This window comes from Penaeus monodon, chromosome 26 (assembly GCF_015228065.2).
Source record: "Penaeus monodon isolate SGIC_2016 chromosome 26, NSTDA_Pmon_1, whole genome shotgun sequence".
NCBI classification, from domain to species: domain Eukaryota; kingdom Metazoa; phylum Arthropoda; class Malacostraca; order Decapoda; family Penaeidae; genus Penaeus; species Penaeus monodon.
The window spans coordinates 24,116,869-24,134,368 of record NC_051411.1 but is presented as its reverse complement, the minus strand read 5'-3'; the positions used below and the strand labels follow the sequence as shown (position 1 = coordinate 24,134,368).

At 46.1% G+C, this 17,500-nt stretch overlaps 1 protein-coding gene across 4 annotated transcripts in view; it reads right to left on the bottom strand.

Annotated features, from left to right (window-relative positions):
* The window catches only part of LOC119590018 (unconventional myosin IC-like), an 86,290-nt gene that overhangs the window by 37,598 nt on the left and 31,192 nt on the right, over positions 1 to 17,500 (bottom strand). Inside the window, exon 2 of one of the 4 annotated variants that reach the window (XM_037938733.1) lies at positions 4,251 to 4,319. The exons of 2 other annotated variants lie outside the window; for them this stretch is intronic. The gene's annotated coding sequence lies outside the window, so the exon portion shown is untranslated. Of the gene's footprint in view, positions 1 to 4,250; positions 4,320 to 16,284; positions 16,304 to 17,500 lie in introns of those variants that run through there. One more of the 4 variants, XM_037938734.1, reaches the window with a different exon arrangement.

Here is a 17,500-nt window from a genome sequence, read left to right as displayed (position 1 = left end):
AAGGGTAGGAGGAGGAGGAGGAAGAGGAGGTAGTAGTAAGGAGGAGGAGGAGAAAGAGGAGTAGTAAGGAGGAGACAGAGGAGTAGGGGGGAAAGTAGGAGGAAGATCAAGAATGAGTAAGAGGGGAGAAAAGATTTTGAAAAAAAGAAAAAAAAGAAATACAAATAAAGAAGGAAAATATACAAGTAATAAGCAGAAATACAAATAAAGACGGAAAAAAATAAAAGCACCAATGAAAAATATAAAACTTCTCATCAAGTGAACTGATACAGATTTGCCAGTCTTTGGATCTTGTGATATACTGGTAAGAAATTCAAACGAAGTATTTGTGTCATTTCTATTTTCTTCATCATATGAAAAGGATTACGACTCCCATGCAGAACAACTAAACACACAAATACGTTTATATATTTACACACCATACATTTCGCTGACACCCCCACCCACACACATACATACATTCACCCACCCACCCACCCACTCACAAACACACACCCATCCACCCACACTCCCACTCTCTCTCACGCACTCAAACAAGGTTACTCAACCCACTACATCTTCACCACTAACCTAAAAAGAAAAATAAAAAAATCCGCAACACACCTCATATCGGTCACCCAAGCCAAACTCTATACCATTACCATATACAATTACCCAAAGCGATTACAACAACGAGAAAGCCACATCGTACAATATTAGAGACATCAAACAAGTGATGTCTTCATCTTGGACAACCTTGACACATGTGTTTAACTTTTTATTTCTTCTTTTTATGTGCGTGTGCGTGCCAGCAGTACTCATTTGTGCACGGGTGGATACATGCATGCAGGTATGTGTGTAATACTAATATAATTACGGATGTTAATACTTATATGGATACATGTATAAGTATATAATTTGCTACTTAACGCAGTTATTATATGCATGTGGATACTTATCAACATAGTACATACATGTAGGCCTATAGCTACGAATGCCCATGTCTTTCCTTACGTGACTACATGCAAGTCATACACAAATTTACGTACACACTAAATAATATTTGTTCAATAAAAGACAATAAAATATAAGTATTCAAACAGAACAAATAAATTACAGAAGCTATTGAACATATGAATAATTAGATGACTAGATAAAGAAATAGTTGAGTCTCCGCTACCGAACAAGAGAGAAAACTCGATCTGTTTTCTGAGGTGACATTTACAAATTATACTGAAAAAAGCTGTACATACAGTTATATCATCTACAGTTTTGATCTTTAATCCTGCTCCTCCTCCGCCTCATCATCGTCATAATAAAAAAATGAAAAACAAGATAATAACTATATAATAATAATCATCATCATCATCATCATCATAATAATAATAATAATAATAATAATAATAATAATAATAATAATAATAATAATAACAACAATAATAACTAATAAAATAACAATCATGTTATCATTATCACCGTGCATAAAAATACATGCGAATATACACAAATTCACAGCCACAAATAATGTATACAATAAACACATACAATCCACCCATAATACACAAACACACACAGGCATACATACATACAGAGCATACACACACAAGGACATACAGACCGGCACACAGACAGACAGACACAGACAGACACGCCCCAACTTACGAAAGGGTTTCCGAAGCCAGAGGGCGAAGAGGCCGGTCGACCTGACCTAACCTAGTCCTACTGAGCCAGTTCCTGAAGAGATGGGGGGGGGAGGGTTGCAAAGAGAGGAAATGAAAGGGTGAGAAAGAATTAGGGGAAGAGACAAGAGGGAGTGAGAGGATTCAAAGAGAAGGGAAAGAAGAGATGGAGAAGAGTAGAAGACAGAGGAGGAGGAGGGAAGGAAGATACAGCGAAGAGGACATCATCTGTAGAGAGATCAGTTGATGTAGATAGATAGATAGAGGGAGGTGACGGTGAGAGGGAGAGCGAGAGAGGGAGAGAGAGTCCATGAGCGTGTGCGGATCAGGAAACGCCACAATTAAAACGAAACAATGCGGATCCGGATTCCACTTTTGGTAAACAAACGCTAGGAATGTCCTACCCCCTTGCTCTCGGACACTCCCCCCCCCCCTTGCTCTCGGTCACTCCCCCCCCCTTGCTCTCGGTCACTCGCTCCCCCCCCTTGCTCTCGGTCACTCGCTCCCCCCCTCGCTCTCGGTCACTCGCCCCCCCCCTTGCTCTCGGTCACTCGCTCCCCCCCTTGCTCTCGGTCACTCACTCCCCCCCCTTGCCCTCGGTCACTCGCTCTCCCCCCTCTCTCTCCCTCTCACTTCTTTTTTTTCACTCTTACCTATCATAATCTCCCTTTCCTCTTTCCTTCTACCCTTTGCCTTCCCTCTCTGCCCTTGCTCTCTCTCTTTACCTCTTCTCCCCATCTCTCCTTCCTCACCTCGTGTCCTCATCCACCTTTCCCTCATACATTTCTGCAAGTTTCCTCCTTCACCTCTCCGCTCTCTCCTCCCCTTCATTCATCTCACCTCTCTCTCTCTCTCCTCCTCCTCCTCATTCATCTCACCTCCCTCTCCTCCTCCATCTCACCCCCTCTCCTCCTCCTCCACCTCAACTCCTTCTCTTCCTCCTCCACCTCATCTCCCTCTCCTCCATCTCGCCTCTCTCCCCCTCCTCCTCCCTCATCTAACATCCCTCTCTCCTCCTCCGCCATCATACACCCCTCTCTTCCTCCTCCACCTCATCTCCCTCTCCTCATCCTCATCCACCCCACCTCCCTCTTCTCATCCATTTCACCTCCCTCTTCTATCCCTACTCCTTTCTCCCTTATTCCACCTCCACTCCTCTCACCCCTCATCCTCACCCACCGCTCCTTTCTTCGTCAGTCTCTCTCCTCCTATTTCTCTCCAGCTCTCCTCTCCCCTCTCCCACCCCCACTCCCTCCCTCCTCCCCCGCGCCCGGCCACAAGATAAAGGAATGTCGGCGGAGAAAGGGAAAGTGAATTTGGGATGAAAAATTGAAGAAATTCCGACGATATCTTGACCTCCTCTCAGTAACCTTTCCTATGATAAGCTGTCAATTTCCCGCACGCCTTTCGGTTGTCATTATTGAACACTAAGTTTGTTTTATCTCCGTGTTGTTTCGCATTGTTGGTTGTATTATTGTTGGCCTTTTCTTTTTTTTATGTTTTCTTTCCTTTTATTACTTTCACGGACATTCTCACTATCGTTAGATCTATCAAACTTTTATGATCATATGTCTTTCCTTTATTCCCTGCTTCCCACTGGTCCCCGCCTTTATTCTGGGTTGTTGTTTCTGCCCTTCTTCCATGCTTGTAACAGGTGCGCTGACAGGTAAATTCAGGTCACACACCCGACCCCACCCCCCTCCACCTTCTCACCCTCCCTCACACACACATTATCACTTGTAGACACAAACACAATATCAAACAATCACACTTGCTTTCTCACACTCCCACCGTCGCTTTCCCACACTCTCACCCACACGCTCTCTCACCCGGGCTCAGCCTCGCCCGACGCAGCGCCGTCTCCACAAGGCGAGGCGTAGCACACACATACTCCCCACACCGCTGTCTCACCTGCCGCCCGCCCGATACACGCCCGTGTGAGACAATGAAAAAGGCCGAGATGGAGATGGAGATAGATAGACACACAAAGAAGAGAAGAGTTAGGAAGTTACGGGGATAAAGGTGAAGACAAGAGAAAGAAAAGAGGAGGAAGAGAGACGAATACAGAAGAAGAGAGGAGGGGATAACGTGGAAGAGGTTAAATAGGAAGGGGAGAGAAGGGAGGGCGCGGGGGAGAACGTGTGAATGTAAGCCTGAGTTTGAAAGCGAGAGTGAGAGAGTGCGTGTGCATGCATGTGCACATATTACTTCAACACACATGATGTGCGAACATAAATATTATTGAAACCAATAATCTTCAACTCTCACAAGGACTTTCAACGGACCTTTACCTCTATATGATACCTCAAGGTTAAATCAGGCATACAAAACGATAAGGAAGAAAGGAGGGAGGTGAAGATCAATGACGACGAGATAAAGAAAGAGGGGGAAAAGTAGACGAAGAAAAAACTTGTGGAATATATACAAAAGAAAATGATTAATTTTTACAATGGTTCACCAACCACTTCATGCTTACATCTTGTATATATATATACACACCACTTTTCATCTGATATTCGAGAACGACGTCAATTTCAGTTTCAATCAGCAACAACGACCACATAAGCCTACAGACGACCTTGTACGACTCACCAAATTAAGATTAGGTGGCGGAAGAAGACTAAAGAAGGTCGTTCACGGGTTCAGACGAGTATACCATACCTGCAACGAAAAGAAAACGGATTGAATTAAGGCTGCATCACGTACTGCCCTTTTGAATGTCTTGCCAATGGGTGGGTGATCAAAGGTGTTCGCTTAAGCTTACCTGTTTTGTTTGTATGTTTTTTTATTCTTTATTTGTGATTGTGTTTACATTGGTTGTTTGTGCGTGTGCTTGTGTGTGTGTGCGTGCATGTGTGTGCGCGCGTGCGTGTGCCTTGTGTGTGTGGGGGAGTCTGCATGCGACCTCGCGCGCAAACCCCAATAAAGACAATCAAGCAGGCAGTCTCGCAGCCCTCTGGGCGGAGTGCCTCTCTCACTACGGAACACTTGGTGGTGATGGCTGTCATGGTGTGGTGATTATGACGGATGCCACCTTACTGTACTATCTGCAGGAGTGGGGCACACGTGCTTCCTCAGAGCCCCGCCACTGCCGCTGGTGAGACGGTTGTGTGTGTTGCCTGCCCCGTGGAGACTGGGGCGCCTACGGGCGATCCGGCCGCCACGCAAAGCCTCGAGTGAGGTTGATCTCTTGAGACACGCTCGGTCACAAAGCCCGGAGAGCACCCTTCGCTGACCTCACTGAACTGAAACGAATGTGCTCAGTTCCCGTCTAAGGAAACGTGCTGGCACTCCTGCAGATAATGCAGCAAAACTCGAGCCGAGTTTAGAGGGAGGCCCCCTCCCTCTAAACGTCACCAGGGGTTCCCGTGCTTTCCCTGAGACTCGCACTCGGGGCGGCGACACTACGGGCGGAGGTTCAGTAAATCAACAAACAGATAAATAAACATAACATAAAATAAACGATAAAAATGGAATGATCAAATAAATAATGAAAAAGCTAAACAAAAATACATTAACCTCACTATGAGCATTGAGTCGAGACAGGAGCAAAGTCGATACTTGCATCAACTCTGAATATGTACGTTACAGAAGCATAAATTGTCCAACAACAGTAATGCACGCGACATTGCAAACATGGAAAAAAATAAATAGCAACTTCTCATCAATGAATTCTTAGCGACTATTTACTTGAAAATTCACCATGGAAATCCAGAAGAATTATGAAGTATTTGTGTAAGCGTGAATGCACATACAAGCGTGCGTGTTATGTGCGCGTACGTGTATATATTTTGTGTAGGCGTGTTTTGGCGAAAGCGCATGTCGGCAAGTGTCTGCATATATGTATGTGCAGGTTACTAGTGCAAGTGCGTGGATTTACTTGTACGTTTGCGTGCGTATATGCGTAGGCAAGGTTAAGTGTGTGCAGGCGTATGCGTATGTAGTTATGCGTGAGTCTGAAGGCTCACTTAACTGTCTGTATGTAGGAGTTTGGGTGACTACGTCTGCGTAAGCATGTAGGCTTGCGTGCGAGCTTACGTGTGCGTGTACGTGTGAGTGAGTGAGTGTATGTGTGTGCGTGCGTGTACGTGAGTGTGTGCGTGCGTGTGTACGTGTGCGTGCGTGTATGTGGTGTTGTGAGTGGATGAGTGAGTGTGTGTGTGCGTGCGTGCGTGCGTGTACGTGAGTGAGTGAGTGAGTGCGTGAGTCTGTGTATGTATACGCTAACAGCATGTGTTTCCAAGGCCTGTCGCGGCCGGATGTCATCTGTGTCTCCCGCGACGCCGCTCGGCCTCCGTCAGATGGAAAAGGAAGAGATAAACCCCGGGAAAAATTGGAGCCAATCAGAGACCACGAACCTGTAATGACGTCGCGCATGTGACGTCATAATAGTCCAACCAGCTGATCATTTAACTTGGCAGAAATGTTACCACCTCTTGGGTTTGTCACTCACTATTTAAATACACAATTTTTATATATATGCATTACACTCATAAGAAAATATTTATCATTAACATAAATCATACACAACTTTACGAAAGCGGACGCGTTTTATTATGAAACTATGATATAATGAGGCACAAAGAAAATGTCGGTTAGCACTTCACAGGCTACAAGTCAACAATTACGGTGCGCTCAAAATTCAGGGCTCGTGTATTCTGAAAGCTGGATTTATCAGCGCTAACATCCACGTGGAAATGACTCTATACGAACGAGAACAAACGAAGTCACGTGAAGAATTACAGCAATGGAAATGTTTTTGTCTAAAATGTAATACGAACTTAAAGTCTTATAAACTGCACCCTGGATCAGGCGTTAAAGAACTTTTTTTTCGACAGATATTGGTGTCACGGCGGTGACAAAATCATGCACAAAAGAGTCAAATAGAATTCTAAACTTGGTAAGTGTTAACCAGTTTATTTTTCAGTATTTATCGGCATTGCATTATTTCTTAATGAAGTGTACAACATACTGTCTTAGGCGAGAAAAAATATTGTACCAAAAATATATATTTCACAAGACATGCAATGCATGATTATGCAAAAAGAAAATTGCTAGAAAGGTCAGCCTGGCTACCTTACTTGGTCAAGCCTCCAATAATTATCAGATCTGTTATAGGAACCCATTATTTCGTGATAAAAATTCTTACTGTGCCCGTATTCTGAATAAATTCCATTAAAATCTGAAGGCCAAGGAAGGGCAGAAGTAAAAGGTTCACACCCCTTTCGTCTTTGTCTTCTGGTGCCTCCATCTGCTGTGATTGTTCCCTGAGGGCGCTCCTGCATTACCATGAACGATTCTCCCGGCGTAAATTTCACTCCCTTAAAATAGCTTCCAGGTTACCCCCGAAAACTACCGCAAAGCCGAAAGGATGTGCGCCTGTTTTTCAGTTGCAAGGTATTCATGGACGTGACTCTGAGAAGTGAACTCAGTTAGTTTTCTAAATCCGAGAGATTAGCGGCCGAATTCAAAAGTTTTGTGGAGATTGGAGATTGATAAGAAACACAATCCTTCTCTTGATTCTGAGTGCCACCACCTCCGAGTGCCACCGACTGCCAGGAAATGAGGAATGAGCGAAGTACGGTTTAAAACGGCTGTCAAATGGAAGAAAACAAACTAAAAGAAACATGCTGCGTAGATATTGATTTAACAAACTGTATCTGCGATAAACAAAGCAACTTACTTTAGCAACCTTGTTACAATTTATTATCAAAATAATCTAATATTTGTAGTTACCCAGATTATTGTCATTCTGCTCATTAATGTATGGATCTGTGTGTAATATTAGTTATATGTTTATTACATGATCTACAGTAATAAATTATATTGTTTCAGAAATGTCTACTGCTGCAACACATGCACCAACTGGAATTCCACAATAAGTATAATCAGGGTATTAGGATAAAAAATTGGTTCAAGATAATCGTGGATTATTGGATAAACTATCATAACGATAAGGATAATCATGATTAGCAATTATCCAATTTCTCTCTGTCTCTATCTTTCCTTACCTTCGTCTGTCTCTCTCTCTCTCCCTCTTTATCTCCGTATGTCTCTTTCTCCCTCTTTACTCCCGTCTCTGTCTCTCTCTTCAATAATCCATTCTTCACTCCCTTGTCGTTCTTCTTCTCACCTCGCAAGCCTCTTTCCCGCCCACCTCCACCCAACACGGCACCGGCGCCGCCCCCCACCGCCCTCTCCATCTTCCTCCTCTGACCAGTCACGATCTCTAATAGAAGAGTGCGTCGCCGTGGTCACGCATGCGCGCACGCACAGCAGACCGCATGGCCACCCTAGAGCTTCGCGGCGCCGCTCGTCATTTTTCCCTGGTTTCCCGCCAGATTTAGTTTCACGACTCTGCTCCTGCTACTTCGCGCACAGAAACGAAGCTAAATCTGGAGACGTTAAGTTCCTTTCTCTGGATTTGCAGTCCAAGGTTCCGTGAAGCTCAGGTTAATCACATGTTCAATTCTTTCGAGAAATTATCAGTATCCTTGTGGCTTCCTACTGATCCTCAGCAGAAACACGGCGAAATAGAAACGCGAGCAAGGCCAGAACCTCCTTCAAAATCCCTAATATTACTGCAATGCAACTTGTCCAAGGCCGTCAGCAGGCATTTGGGATTTAATAATCATAATAACAATAATAATAATAATAATAATAAAATCCAATAAGCCCGGCACAAAAATAGACCTGGTGCGAGACAAATGACAAGACGGCGCCATTGACTGCATGTCGCGCAGCAGGTGCGACTAAGCCTGTTATGGTCAAACAGGACGTGGTTTCAGCGCCGGAATCAGCAGACATCGAGCCGACGTCCGTCACCTCGGAACTTCCTCTGTCATGATGATGCATCAGTTGAAGTTGGGCATCTGGAGCACTGGCAGCGAGCGAAAAGGATCCGCGGAGGAGACAAAAGAGAAAGAAAAGAAAAAAAAAGAAGAAAAGAAAAGAAAAATGTTAAATGATAAATGATAAATAATAATAATAATAATAATAATAAAAACAGAAGCCGCATACATCGCGACGGAGAAAAACAGAAAACGGCAACAGTTAGCTTCGAATGGTCAACAACAACAATTACACAGAAGGGCGACCCCCTCTCCATTGCAACACCTAACCTTTCCCTCCAACCCCACTCCCCCACCTCCACCTCAACCCCCATCCCTTCCCCAAACCTCCCCAACTCCACCCCTAATCCCCTCCCTCAAACCCCTACCCCCAACCTTCACCCCCCTCCCCCCACTGACGAGCGAGCGCCGAAGTGTGACCAGGAATCAGCAGCGCCCCGTTCCAGCCCGGCCGCCGATTCACACTCGCTCGGCCTCATATGGGAGAGCATGCGACACTTGAGCGGCGGAGCAAGACAAGGGGGGGGGGAGAGGGGGTGAGGAGGAGGGGGAGGGGGAGGAGGAGGAGGAGTAGGCGGGTGGGGGAAGAGGAGGAGTAGGCGGGGTGGGGGAGGAGGAGGAGTGAGATGATGAGGAGGAGGAGGAGGAGGAGGAGGAGAGAGGAGAAGGAGGAGAGAGAGGAGAGGAGAGAGGAGGAGGAGGAGAAGGACGAGAGGGGAGAGAGGAGAGAGAGAGAGAGAGGGGAGGGAGAGAGAGAGGAAGGGAGAAGGGGGAGGGAAAGAGAGGAGGAGAGAGAGAGGGAGAGGAGGAGAGAGAAGAGAGAGAGAGAGAGAGAGAGAGAGAAGGAGAGAGAGAGGAGAGAGAGAGAGAGAGAGGGGAGAAGAGGAAGAGAGAGAGAAAAGAGAGGAGAGAGAGGCGAGAGAGAGGAGAGAGAGAGGAGAGAAGAGAGAGAGAGAGGAGAGGGGAGAGAGAGAGAGAGGTGGGGAGAGAGAGAGAGAGAGAGAGAGAGAGAGAGAGAGTAGAGAGAGAGAGAGAGAGAGAGAGAGAGAGAGAACGAGAGCGAGGGAGAGAGAGAAGGGAAAGAGCGAACGCACAGGGAGAGAGGCAGACAGACACAGACAAAGAATTGACAGCAGCAGAATGAGAAACACAGAGAGGAGGAGAGACAAGGCGAGAACGACAAACAGCCAACAAAGGCGATCAAGCAACACCAGAAGAGACAACAAACATTACAACACAAACATGAACTCGGAGGAACCACATGCGAGTAGAAAGGAGGGGGGGGGGGGAGTAAAGCGAAGAGGGGAAGGGAGAAGGGGGAGTGAAAAGGGGGGAAGAGGAGAGGGAGGTGATAAGGGAGAGGGAGATAGGAGGAAAGAGTAGAAGGGGAGGTGATAGGGGAGATGGGGGAGGAGGGAGGAGAGAGAGGGGGACATAAGTGGGGTTAACAGGATGGGGAGTGGAGGAGAGGGAGAAGAGTGGAATGGGGGTATGGGGAGTGGAGGGGAGGGAGAAGAGTGGAATGGGGGTATGGGGAGTGGAGGGGAGGAGGACTGAGTAGGGGGAAGGAGTGGAGGGGGGGGAGGGGCACCTGAAGACGTGACGGTTACTTCCAATCACCAAGGCTTGTTACGCACTCTCACGCACGCACGAACGCCAATTGATGCGTCACTAATCAAATATTGAAGGCCGGGAGGGGAAGGGGGAAGGGGGAAGTGGTAGGGGTAGGACGGAGGGGGATGGGTGAGGTTGTTTATCTGTTTGTTTGCAATCACTTAGCTGAATAATGACTGATTAGGTAATTAACGATCGTGACGATAATCACATCACGGGCTAACGGTCCCTTCTTTTGTTTGTCTCTCTCTTCACTGACTATCTTGCTCTCCATTTTCTTTCTCAATAATTTCTTAGCATATAGATTTTTTTTATCTTCCTTTCCCCTCTCCCTTCGTACGTTATGTCTGCATCTGTCTGTCTGTCTGTCTATTTTTCGGTCTCTATATGTGTGCCTGATATCTCTTCTGATCCCATCTCTTCGCTTTGAACTTGCTTCTTTCCACCCTTTCTATCCTTTTATCCTTGCTATCTTTTCCTCCCCCCCCCTGTATCCCTTGTTCCTCCCTCTTCACCATGCTTTCGCCTCCTCCTCCGTCCCTCTCTTCCCTCCTTCCGGCTCTCCTTTTCCCCTCTTCCTTCTCCTTCTTCCCTTTTCCTCTCCCCTCTCTTCCTTCTCCTTCCTCCCTTTTCCTCTCCCCTCTCTTACATTCCTCGTTCTCCCTATCTCTTCCCTTCCTCCCTCTACCTCTCTCCTCTCCTTGCTCCTTCTCCATTTCTTTTTATCTCTTCCCTCTCCTTCCTCCCGTTCCCTTTCCCTTTTCTCCCTCTCCCCTTCTTCCCCCCGTCTCCCTCTCCCCCTCCATGCAACGGGACGGCGAATGCAGCATCTCCGTTCACTAAATCGGGGTTGCAGAGCATGCGGCAGATGGACCAGCAAGAGGAGGAAGGCCGGAGGGAGACAAGGATGCTGCTCTCGGCTCATCTCTCTGCCTCTCCCTCCCCCTTTTCGCTAAATGAAATCACGTCTGACGGAGAGAGATGAGATGCTGCTCTTAGCCCTTAGATCTGTCTATATTTTTCTCTCTCGTTGTCCTCTTCCCTTTCCGCCAAATGAAATCACGTTTCGTGGAGGCTGGAGAGGAGAGGGGGTGAGAAATGGGGGTGGAATGGGGAAAATTAGGAGAGAAGGGGAAAAACAAAAAGGATAAACTGAAGAAAATCGAGAAGCTTAAAACGGCACCCAGGAAAAAATAAACTAATCATACATCATAGAAAGTATTTATGTGACAAATCCGTAACGAAACCCCAGCCTCCAGTTCACACTACAGAGTCCAAGGAGTCTGCATTATGTCTCACATTTATCCACAAGCATTTCTCTCTTCCATATATGCACGTAACCTCAACACGTACAGCCTAGGACATACATACACACCACGAATGAAGCTTCGAAGCCCTTCTAAGCAAAAGAGGTCACGTTGTCATGCAGTTCCAGACGGAATTCGAAGCACGTTTTGCCAGAGTTGCGTCCGTGGAGGCACACCTACAAATCTAAACTTCCATTCAGTCTGTCTGCATACATTTTCCAATTTCTACTATGTTGAATATATAAACACCGCCCTCTTCCACCCTTCCTGTTGATGCCAGCGTGAGTGTGGGCGTGCGGGTGGCCTGGGCGTAGGAAGGCATGAAAGAGTGCCTGTGGTGAAAGACCTAGATCTCGAGGAGGAAGTGGAGGCTTAGAGGAGGTGGAGGCGAGGGAGGAGAATACCGTTGATTTTTTTTCTTCTTTAACAAGGGACATATATTAATGTAGAAGAAATTTATGCATGTGCGTGTGTGTAAAAAATCATGAAGAGTCCAGCGAGTGCCAGTGCCAGATGTTGAGGTCCGGCCCCGAGAGTGACCGCGTGTTTGGTCAGTCGCCTCGTCTTGTTGTTTCTGTCTTTCAGGGGTCGTGAGGTGGCGCCAGGCCCACTGCTTACTCTGCTTTTGCAGTCGTCTTAAGACTCTCTCCCTCTTTTCCGTCCTACCCACTCTCTCTGCCATTCCTTCTCTCCCCCCACTTCCTCTCTGAAACATACGCTTTTATTACAATTACAATCTTCACATTTTCACACACACATACACACACTATCTCATGCACACAACCACTCAGACTCTTAAACACACACACAAACTCATACACTAATTCACTGACACAAACTCACTTAAATACTTACACACAGTCACTCACACGCACGCACACGGACGTGACGGCAGAGAAGCCGCTACCTCGCGGTCTGACATCACACAGTAACGTCATGCTTAAAGAAAACACGGCCGATCAGACCTGTATCTCTTCTCATTTCTCCTCCCTCTTTTTAACTACTTCTGCCTTTTTTCTATGATCCTTTCGTTCTTCATTATCCCTCCATTTGATATCTTCACGTTCCCACATAGCTCATCTTCTGTCTCTTTCTGCCTAGCGTTTTCTTCAATTTCTCGCTCTGTCTTTCCCTTCCTCTTTCCCTCCTTCTCCTTCCTAACCTTCGTGCCCCGTGACAGCCTCCAGTGCCCTGATTATGCTCATGCACGGGCCTCATCCCAAAACGTTATGCATGAACAGGGACCTTCAGTCATACGAAACGTTAAGACGCGCATGCAGTTACCGCCCTTGAGGTACACATTGTATCCATGTGTGTATGTGTACGTATGTATGTGGGTATGTAGACCGCGTCCATTTCCTGTCATTTTAGACAGATTTTTCCAGGACAAATCAAGATATATATAAATTTTAGAGCTGATTCATTGAAAAAAAAGTTGTTCTATTGTTAACAGCATGCCACAGCGCTCAGAAAAAAAAATATATACAAGAATAAATTGACTACACTAATTCGAACTCGAATCACCCGAAAAGTGTGAATTGCGTTAATATAGCATCCTGATGTAGTATTCGCACAAAGTAATGTAATATGCAATGCAAAACAAATGTTACTGTAAAAAATGATTTCCCGACGATAACGATGATAAGACCCACACCGAAGAACAAAACGCAAGTGCGATGATAGCAACACCGCCCGCAACCTCACCAACCACGCCCTCGCCATGGCACTACAAGTACCCGTAGGGCCAAAGGGGAGGACCTAGGTGGGGAGGGGAGGGGGGGTAACGGGTAAAGGTTGGACATAAACAGCAACAGGTTTTTGACAGGTGCTTCGGGGTCACGGTAGATAATTATACACAAATTATATACATCGTAAAACTGGTTTCCTTGGTGTAGCCGTAATAGACAAAGAAACAATAAATCAATCGGATAATAAATTAGCCATAAGATGATCCAATAAGTATATTACATCAGAATCACATATTCAACCGTCGGGGAGGTGACATGTGACTTAGCGTACTTAACATGCACAGACACGTACGCAAAGACCTTTTTTCTTGGCCATTCATTCTCGCTGTCGTAAGGCTAATGACGTCAACAACACATCTAATATGACTAATTAGGGATCGCAGTATAGGAAATGGGGGACGGCAAAAGGAAACGAGGAATATAGGAAGGAGGGAGGGAGGGAAGGTGGGAGAGAGAGAGATGGGGAGAACGCGAGTAGTGGATAACGAAGAGGAGAAAGGAGGGAAGGGAAGAGGGAGGAGAGGAACACGGGGAGTGGAGAGAGGGAGGGAGGGGTGAATGAGGGAAGATATATGAGGAGAGAGAGAGAGGCTGACTGGAAAGAGGGCAGAGGGGAGAAAAGATGGAGATAGGAGAGAGGAAAGTGGAAAGGGGGAGGAGAGAAATGGGGTGATAAGGGAGGGAAGAGGAGAAGGGGGAGGAGCGGGGAGAGGGGAGAGGGAAATGGGGGCAGGGGGATAGCATGATAGGGAAAGAGTGTGAGTCAACATACTCTGTTGCGTTTTACAGTCCAGTGTGAGTCATACGTGGATACTAAGACTTACATCCGTGTATACATGCATGTGCACATAGAAGTTGTACACATATGCTCGTATATATTGTACGCATCTACATGCAAACATGTAAGCATATATACACGGATATACAGTATCTCACATATATACAATGAGCAAATAAAAAAATATATATTTTCATACTGTTTAAACATGTGTAAGAAACTACACCCATTGAATATACACACGAGTAAGCACAAATACATAGAAAATGTGGCCTACATATCCACATGCAGACTTACATACCTCATGTAAATAAATAAATGCACACAAACAAACATACACTATATAAATATATGTAGGCCCTATACATACATATACTTTGTGTGTGTGTGTTTGTGCGCTTGCTTGCTTGCGTGTGTACAACCATCCGTGCACAACATCGTGATTTTCATTCTAACCCAAATACCCGATCAAAGTCGGTTTACAACCAGCATGAGAAACATCCTCTTCCCCCCCCCCCCACCCCCCTCTCAACCCACCCCTTTAACCCTCCCTCTCCCCCGCCTTTTCATCCCCATCTCTATGCCCAGGAACGCGCATCCCCCTTGCTACAGTTCATCTCCATCACTCCCCTCCCTCCCCCCCTGCCATTCTCTCCCCACATCGTCCTTTACACCTTTCCCTCTTCCTTCCCCACTCACCCCCCATCCTCCATACCAATATCACCCCCCCCCCCCATTTCATCCTTCTCCCCCATCACCCCCTCCCTCCTATTCCCCCATACCCATTTCCCCTCTCCACAGCCTCCCAATCATTACTGATTACCTTTTCTATCCCTGCACCCCCATCCTCACCCCACTACGTCCCCTCCCCATTCCCTCCTCCCCCCTCCCCTCCCCCACCCCTATCGTTCCACATGGTTACCCACTATTAAGTAACTTTTCCTCCCCGCTGTCTCCATCTGCCCATGTACATTCCTCTACATTTATTGATTTCATCTTTAAATTTCTGCCTTAATCTATTCGTTTCTAATCCGTCTGTCTACCTTTATTTAATCGTATTTTGAGCAGACACAAGAAAGGAATTAGATAAATCAGATCCGTCCATGTTGGTGTATGTGAAAACTTCTGTTCTGTGATCAGCTCTTCCTTTTCGAAAAGAGAAGAACAAATCGGAATTATTGTCTACTTCGTGATTCTGTAAAATAAATACTGTATGTGTGAGAGCGCGCGCGCGTGTGTCCATGTCCACCCCTCACTCCTTCCTTCTCCCTTACATGAAATTACCTTTTCCTAATTTCTATGTAAAAAAACATCGGGCAGATATAAATCTTATCTGGGGAATATTTTTCATGCATATGCAATAAATCTGACAGCTGTAAAAAATGAAAAATACAAATATCTTCCACGGATAAGTATCAGATCTAACATGGAAAAAAAAAAAAAAAAAAAAAAAAAAAAAAAAAAAATCGATACATGACAAATAGACAAATGGCACCGCTATAACTCAGTCAAACCAGTCTAGTGCAGTTAAGAAGGCTTAAATCGCTTCAAAATGAATAAGATGTAAACTACCGGTACTCAAAGAAATTGAAACGATCCAAAATCAAATAAAAAACTCATCTCCCCCCCCCACCCCCACCGCCGTCCGCCTCAAATACATGAGCGAGCGAGCACAGGTGTAAGGCCACGCCCCCTACACCTGTTCTCCCTGCGCAGGTGTCGTCGGCTGACTCATCGCCGCCAGCCAACCACCGCGCGATCAGCCCCAACACCTGTAGCAGATGTTTACAAGCGGGGGAGGGGGGGGGGGTAGCAGGAACACGTGTCAATCCGCTGATACCCAGGGAGGGAGAGGAGGAGGGGGGGAGAGGGGATGTGCTGGGTGTACAGAGGAGGAGGGGGGGAGGGGATATGCTGGGTGTAAAGAGAGGGAGAGAGGGAGGGGGGGAAGGGGAGGGAGAAGAAGGAGAAGGTGAAGACATCTCTCCCAGCCACGTGAAAGTGCCCGAGTCACGCCCCTGCATAAGTCAAGACAAAGGGCCTTGCTTTCAAACCATCGCCCAGTGTCAGTGGTAATATCCATCTGTAAACTATTGGAACGAATCGTCTAATATAAACTGATGACTCTTATCACAGACCGAGCACATATTTGTCAACTCACAGAATGGATTTGGATTTGGACTAAGGCTGTTCTCCCTTCCCAGGTCACGCTTTGAAAGCTTCTGACAGTGATATGACAAACATTAAGAGTTTTGCTCGACCTGTCTAGGGCGTTTGGTAGGGTCACGTCATTTTGCTCCCCAGTGGAGCTGAAGGCGCTGCACATACCTGGTTCCACAGCCTCTTGCTTGGCCGCCTCCAATGTGTGTAACGACGACCAGTTATCAAGAAATCTAGCAGTCACGTGCACGGTGCCGTAGTGCCCCTTGCTTGGCTCCCTGCTACTCCTTTTATGTATAAATGATGAAGGTCAAACCAGTCATATCTTAAAACACATAATGTCTGCAGACGACACAGCGCGATCCCACAGTGACACTAACATCTGTCTCTGAATCAGCACAATGGATGCCGGGCTACAAATAGCAGCACACTGGCTATCCGCTAATACATCAACTCGAAATGGAAAGAAGACGGACTACATCTATTACACAGCTGTAAAAAGTTAACTGGTGAACATCGCCTCCACCCCAGGCTCACGCCAAAGCCTCTAGAAACAAAAAAGAATACAGCATCCGATCTGAAACTCCCTGATAGACGGCGCGCATCGGGATAATTAGAGCTTGTGATTCCGCGAACATACTAACGGCTTGGAGTAATAAAGTTACGTTATATAATAACATTGACAAAAAGCCCCATTTTGTTTCAAGTAATGAAAGTATTTCATTACTTAATAATTTACCTCCCATACACTGACTCCAATCGCTGCCAAAACAAACGGACTCCGTCTAGCTTTATAGTCATTAAGAGAAATCAAATTAATGCTCATGCCTGATAAATTAATGGGCGAATTACTTAAATTCGCTATGTAACATGTGATGCTATCAGTTCACCATTTCTCGTTTATGCACATCAAGATTCATGAAATAAATACCTTATTCATGAATCTGGACAGCAGCATTTCCATGACCAATACAAATTGTAATACATTCTAAGACCCGATAAACTAGTTTAATCTCTCCTTCCTCCTCTACTGATCTTCCCCCCTGCCTCTCCTCCCATTCTTTCCTTCTTCCTTCCTTCACTTCCACTCCGCTTGTTTACGGTTCTTTTCAATATTTCCTCCTTCACTCTATGCCTTCCCCTCCTCTCCTTCTCCTTTGTCTCCCCTCCCAATCCTCTCTCCTCCATAGAGCTAATGCTGTCAATCTTCCCTCTCTTTCCATCCTTGCCTCTTGTCTCTCCTCCCGATCTTTCCTCCTTCCTTCCCATCCATTTCCCTTCTTCCCCAATGCCTCCATTTCCAATTTTCCCTCCTGCCTCTCCTCCCAATCTTTCCTCCTTCCTTCCATCCCTTCCACCCTTCGCTTCGCTTCTTCCCTCCCTG